The sequence below is a fragment of the Salvia splendens genome, unplaced genomic scaffold (genome assembly GCF_004379255.2).
Source record: "Salvia splendens isolate huo1 unplaced genomic scaffold, SspV2 ctg872, whole genome shotgun sequence".
In the NCBI taxonomy this organism is placed as follows: domain Eukaryota; kingdom Viridiplantae; phylum Streptophyta; class Magnoliopsida; order Lamiales; family Lamiaceae; genus Salvia; species Salvia splendens.
This window is the reverse complement of record NW_024599556.1, coordinates 5,730-13,183: the sequence shown is the minus strand read 5'-3', so window position 1 is coordinate 13,183 and position 7,454 is coordinate 5,730. Positions and strand designations below refer to the sequence as shown.

Genomic DNA, 7,454 nt, shown 5'->3' with positions numbered 1-7,454 from the left:
TTATGACATTTAGATCAATTATAACCAATCGATTACAATTTATATTAATTCCGTTAACTATAACTGATAGCTAATTGAATATTCAACCCTACTTTTTGCTCTTTTACATACTTTTTGAATTATATGGTGTACATTAAATAGGTACGATACATGCATGAATTCCACAATTCTCATTCCCCTCTACTATTAGTACACTTATTATCTGGCTTCATTTATCTCCTTTATTTCATTCCTTTTAATTGTATTTTTTTTTTTTGCTTGGAGTTTCAGTGCTGTTCCAAGGCGTTGGCCCTCGGGAAAATCCTTTGCCCGGGCGCCAAGATGGCGAGGGGATCATACAACATTTTCCTCCTCAAGAAAATCTCCCATTTTGCTCCAAAATGCGCTATCCACTCTTGTGTGGTATTATAATGAGGCAAATATTGTTTGATCCCCATATTTGACTCACTAATAAACTTTACAATCCGTCTGTTTCGCGCTAAAATGGCATCCAGACCGTCTTTCCCTGCAGAAGACGGCACTGCTGAGCTCAAGAACGCTACCAAATAGAACACATCCTCCTCAGGCGTCACAAATGACGTCCCGTTTTTCCATCTATGCAAATCAAATTCCAAAAATGCATCAAATTTGGAAACATAACATTTCCATAAATGTATGTAAATTACTACTACCTAGATTTGTTAACAGGGTAGATCAAAACAGGGCCATTGCTTGTGTCCTTGACAATGTTGTGGAAGACTTCCTTAGCAAAGCCATGGATGCTGCTTCTCGGCACGAGTAGATTCAGCCACGGATGAGGCACGTCCCACAGGTTGTTCTCGCGGAGTTTCATCTCCGACACGTGGACTCTGTCTAGGAAGTCCACATAGGAGACCTCGGACATGAACAAGGTCGGGCGGATGAAACTTAACTCGGCTAAAAGGCTGTCCACTTCCTGCATCATAACCGAAAGTAAACCGAGTGAATCACTGATTACGAAACGAGACTAATGGTATCGGTGAACCTCACCCGTTCAATCGAACCGACGTCTTCTAAGTTGAAATACTTTGCCAGTTCCAAGCAGAACAGAACCCTTCCTGCGGAAGTGAACTGTTCTGCTTGGACTGGATCCTTCGGGTTGAAGGAGGATCTCCTGTTGTTTAGTAGTCCGGTTCTGTTTATCACGACGAATCCTTCCAAGTAGTCAAGAGAGTCTCGGTGAAGAGGATATCAAACGCTCTTGATCGTTGGTGAATGTGGCGAAATCAGAGTATAATGCTCTGATCCATTTCACCTGCTAGGAGAGGGATGTAATCATATAAATAAATCATATTGTTTCATTTTATAGTAGCAAAGATTTGTTTTATTACCTTTGCAGGAGCTGGTTCCAGAGCGATTCTGGCCTCTGTGACGATCCCAAACTGGCTAATCCGCCGAGAACTGCGTTGAAGAGATCGGCGTTCTGCTCGTCCGAGCACGTAACCACATCTCCCCTGCCTGCAGTTATAGCTAATTAGAAACTTAGTAAAAATAGAGACTTTGTAAATGACACGGGTTTTAATGCAAAATGGGTTAAAGTAAGAGAGAAGAAGAGAAAAAGTAGTGGAATTAATGTTAATGGATTATGTTATTCATTTTCTAAAATGGAAAGTTTCTATTTTTTGAAAACAGAAAATTTCTATTTTTAGAAAACGGAGGGAATACATAATTCTCTTTTTTTTGTGGGATGCATGAGATGATGGACCTGTGACGACGCGTAGGTGGTAGACATTGTTAATCTGAGGGCCGTGCCGGAAAGCCTGGCCGCTGATGCCGGCATTGGAGAGAGTGCCGCCGACGGTGAGGTGGAGGTAGTCGGTCCAAGATTTGGGAGTGAGGCCCCTTTTGAGGCTCTCATGGAGGATGTTTATCCATAGCTCACCGGCCGAGTCGTCCACATAGGGGTAATGGTCCGCGGTGTGGAACGACATCCCCGGGGATTTGTAGGACTCCATGTGGATGACCACGCCCTGGGGGGCCAGGGACTGGCCCTCGAGGGAGTGGCCGTGGCCGCGAGCGGCCACGGTGAGATGGGAAGTGAGGCCTAGGTTGAATACATGTTTGATGATGTGGGCAATGTTGGAGGTGGAGTTTGGGTAGAGGACTGCTGTGGGCATGAGATGGTATCTATTGCCAAAGTCTTTAGATGCATGGTTGATGTTGTGGAAGCTTAGGTTGCCATAGAAAGGCATTGTGTAAAGTGAAGGGTGGTTGGTGGGGAGGTGGTTTCTATTGGTTGTGATGCCAAGCAAGAAAAGTAGTGCTATTTTGAAAACTAGAGGTTTTAGTCTAAAGAGTTTGTTGGATTGTGATATGAACATGTCTCTTAATTGATATTGTAGAATTTGTAGTAGAGTTGGAGTCTCTCTCTCTATAATGTATTGATGTTAATAGAGTGGTGAAAGATTCACAAGAGAATATAAAGGCGAGAGGAAAAGTACTATGTTCCTATCTTAATAGAAAATTACATATTTTAAAACTATTTATATAATTGGAAATTTTACGCATTTGTTATATATCCTATTTTATTGATGCTAACATAGAGTATATGTAAAGATGAATGACCTAACCTAATACTAATCCATCGTGTTATGGATGCCCTTATATAGTTATATTGAACTTTTATTTGTTTGATAGCTTAGGGTGATAGATACTTGACCTACAATATTATGGTGGGAATTTAGAGGCCCCATGTCTTCTTTAAACATTATAGAGACCGATCATAAACTACTCCATGATATGTGATTTGTGACCCAAGATTTGGAGCCTATCATTTTATGCGTTACCGTATAATTTGAGTTTCTGATTTTTATTTTATTTTAAAAAGAGTTCCGGCAGGAGGTGAGATCTAAATAGATTGATTAGTTTTTATGTTACTATATAACACATTCATGAATAATATTTCACTCGTTAAACTTTTATTAAATACGGAGTGTATATTATATTGAAAGTAGTGGTCATGGACCCAAAATGTGGGCCACAGAAAATTTAGTCATGTGAAGAATTGATTAAAATGGGATAATGAGATAGTAATTTGATTAAAGAATCAAAGGTGTGCTTACTTTCATGGCTCGGTGCTCCCTTCAAAAGATCTCACAAGCATATGTGGATGTCCGTGTTTTATGTTATTGCATGTTGATTGGGATATTAGAAACAAAATGATTTTCCAGAACTTCAAACCCAACTGGCCGGGAGTTCGAGAAGAGACGTCTTTTGTGGTGAATGGAAATATGGATTAAAAGATGGTGTCCGAACTTCCCTTTTGCGTCAGGTCTGGTGAATTGATAACTTGGATGATGTTAGAAGCTGGATGAGTGCACGGAACACACGATATGGTGTTTATGGGTCTGCGGCGGCAAGTAGACCTTAATTTCGGGTTAGTGTCCGTTTTTTTGCATTGAAAGCCTTGATATCGCTGTTTGTGGCCTTTCTTTTTGTTGGTAGCTTTGTTGTGGCCATTCGGACAGCTTGGGCATTTTTCTGTTTATCAAAAGAAACTACTAGAAAATCATACTAATTGTCAAGTAAATAGTAATATAGTAACAATACAATAAGTTACTTGCCGAGTCATAAATGATGCCTTGGATACCAACAATGAGACAATTCTGTATTATGTCACACATAAATACCAATAACTTTTCATGTTTTCCCACTGAAAAATAAAATATTGTTCTTAGTTATGTATATAGTTCATCCATTAGCAATTTTGCTGTGTTTGTTGTGTTGTAGGGATACCACTTCATTAGGTTGTTGAAAATATGTAATAATGCCCATTTCTCATAAACTGTAAGTTTAATACGCACTCAAAAATATATGAGTATTATAATCAATTTTCAGGAATAAAACTAAAAAAAGTTTCTATGGATTTCATTTAGCTAACACAATCATTTACTCCTTAAAAGGACTTTTCTTGTCATTTTAATGGAATTTTGGGCTATCTTAAAAAATATTAACTCGTTGATTGATATTTGTCGCACTTTGTAGATCAACTGGCTAAAATTCATTTTTTATGTTTTCATTGGCATAGTTCAATATTAGTTAACTACATTCATGTTTTAAACTTAAACAGTTAAATTAAATCTTTTTACATGATCAAAGTCAAAAGATATACGGTTGATGTTGAATTTGTTTGTATGATTAAAAAAAATATATACTCCTTCATCCCATAGAAATATGCCATATTTCCTTTTCGTCCGTCCGATACAAATAGTCACATATCCATTTATGGCAACGTTTTTCTCCTTCTTTTTTACCTTTTCATTTAGGGGCCCACCATCCAGTACACAATTTCAACTACTTTTTCTCCTTCTCTCTTATTTTACCAATTATACATTAAAACCCGTGTCAACCCTAAATGACCTATTTATATGGGACGGAGGGAGTATATTGGTTTTTTCTATTATTTGAAGCCCATCCAGTATGTGTTTAAAAATTTAAACTATGCTTAGATAACAAAAGTGCTCCCTTCATCCCATGAAGAAGACATCTTCCTTAGGACACGAGATTTTATTTAATGTTATTTTGTACTATGTTAAATGGAGAGAATAAAAAAAGATAAATAGAATAAAGTAGAGATAAAAAGTGTCTTATTTATAGTAATAAGTTATTTTGATTGAGACTGACTAAAAAGAAAGTTAGTCATTTTTACTGGGACGGAGGAATTACAAAACAACAACCACCGTATTAAAACTCTCATTTCATTTCATTGAAATTTTACATTTTTAAATGGCTGAAAATATTTCTTAGTTTTTCAGTTGAACTTCTATATATGAGAGTATTAATTTTGATTAATTTTGTGGTTTATATAATAGTCTTATAAATCTTTTCACTATAAGTAGCCTATATTTTTAATAAGCGATAAAATGTTATAAGGTATAAATTGTAATGGGGCACAAACAATATTCTGGTATGACAAGTGGATGAAGGAGAGAGCTTTAAAATTATTTTTCCAAGGCTTTTCATGTTGTCAATCCAGATAAACAAGCTCATTGAGGAGATGAGAGTTTAGGAGAATCAAAATTGGAGATGGGTCTTGAAATGCTCATTGAGGAGATGAGAGTTTAGGAGAATCAAAATTGGAGATGGATCTTGAAATGGAGGGGAAATCTTTTTACTTGGGAGGTGAATCTTGTTGAGGATTTTTTTTTCTAGCCATGAATCGCTTAGTTTTGAAAGAAAACAAAAAGTGTGTGGTTGATCAATAAGTCAAATGTTTTCTCTTCTTCTAACTTTATTTTGCAGGTTACTTGACGTATTGACAACATGAGCACAACGAAAAACCAAGGATGTCTTGCTTGGAAAAACGTTGTCCCACCACACGAGTAATCTTTTATGCTTGGTTTGTCATTCAGGGAAGACTCAACACCAAAATTAGGTTTCGCATATTTTGTACCCAGAACTTGAAGATGATAAGTATGTTTTATGCAAAGAAGAGTAAGAGAGCCTGGAGCATATCATTTTTAGCCGTAAAGTACCTTGTGGTCTCTGGTACTTTTGTGAGCGGTGGAATATCTCTTTTTTGCATTCTCAAGGAACCAATGGCGTGCTTCATCGCTTACATGAACACTCCTCTACTCAAGTTTGACAAAAACTTTGGAGCTTTATGTCATTGCTTTGTCAATTTGGAGGAATAATGTCATTTTCAAGGATTGTAACCGAATTGGGAGCTCGAAATATAAGACTTATTTGGAGCCTTAGATCATGAATTAAAAGTTGGTGTCCGAATTTCAGCATCCGAATAGAGTCCTTCACCAACGACTTAAGCGATCTCAAAAGTTGAACCTAGCTAGGGTAACGTGTTTGTTTCCTTGAATATGTTTGCTATCTTCCAAACTGATGGGCTGCTCTTTTGCCTTTAGGCTTTTATGTTTGCTTTGTTGTTTCTTGAATTTATGAATTAGATATTAGCTGTTAATTTTATTTATTTTTGTTAGTTTTTTTTGGGTATTGTCATGGGGCTTTTGCATTTTGAACTTTCAAAATAAACACTACAAATTGGTGTAGTGCACTTTTTTTCTATATGTGCATTAGATGCGCCAAAATGCTCAAACCCCAACGAGAGGGTGAGCAAAGAGTTAAAAAACAAAGAAAACAGACCACAGCTACTTGGAGCACTACGCACACCAGGCTAAGAAAGCGAAGACAAAGAAACAACTCTTAGCCTAACCTTACATTAGCACAAACGCCGCAACCACAAGAAGCTAAAAAAGCCAACAGACCCACATCAGTCGTGTACCTCCTGTAAAAATGGAAAAGAAAGAAAGCTAACCCATGTGGACCGTAGTCTAGCTCTCTGTGCGCGTTCCACTCCGTGCCACATTCTTTGGGAAAATGGGATTCTTTTTCCGTGCACTCTTTGGTTCGGACTATCCTCCAATATTGTGTAGGTTATCCATCACTTGTTCTGGAGACAATGGAAAGTCCCAACACCATCCATGTATCCACAGACCAAGCCGCCATAAGAGCCTCTTCTACTCGAATTCCCAATTAGGCTTGAAATCTTGAAACACGGCCATGGTGTAGTGCACTTGATTTCGAGATTAATCTATTCAGTTAAATTGATGAAGGGTTCGAATCGAGAGTAAATAAATTTATTAAAGAAACTCAAGTAAGTGGTCGACAAGTATTTTAAATTAAAGCACTTAATTGAATAATTGAATTCCAAGAGCCAAATATAGGGGTGCTTAAACGGTTCTCCGATTCTCGGTTAACCGGAACCGAAACTGGAACCGGCCGGTTAATTCCGGAACCAGAACCGGATTTTCCAGTTTCGGTTCCGGTGGTACCGGTTCCAACTTTTTAAATAAAACCGGTCCCGGTTCCTGTTCGGAATCGGAACCGACCGGTTCCTAACCAGGAACCGGATTATAATTCAATTTTATTTTTTTATAATTTAATATACCAATAAATTTAATTGAATTGAATTAATTTTGAATTAAAGTTAAATAATTTGAAACATTGAGTGATTTAGATTTAAACAGTGTTAGATTTGCGAGCTCTGTTTCTGAAGTATTTAAAATGTTTAAACCGTGATACTTTGGATCTACAATTATTTCCCCAATCCATTTTTGATGAACTAACTACAATGAGTAGGACATCATAAGTTTGTTTTTAATTTTCAAAAAAACTTATACAAATACAGTATCATTTCATATGATAGAAATTTAACTTTATAACAAATTTATGTAACAATTTATTTAACATACGATTTTAACATGTTTAGGAATAATTTATTAACTATTCCGTTATAATCCAAAAGTCACAACAAGATCAATTAGTATTAGGAATTCCATTGCATATTTGTTTAGCCAAAAAAAGGGAAAATGAAATTCAATTTTAAAACTTATTTTTTGAAAAAATGGCTAAAGTTCCTATTTTTTTATTAAAAAATTGCTAACATAAACCAGTCCGACCTACTACACTTGGCATCACTCTTA

The 7,454-nt window shown here is 36.7% G+C and overlaps 1 pseudogene; it reads right to left on the bottom strand.

Moving 5' to 3' along the window:
- Positions 1-2,379, bottom strand: LOC121791673 (annotated as a pseudogene).
- Between the last annotated feature and the right edge of the window lie 5,075 nt (positions 2,380-7,454).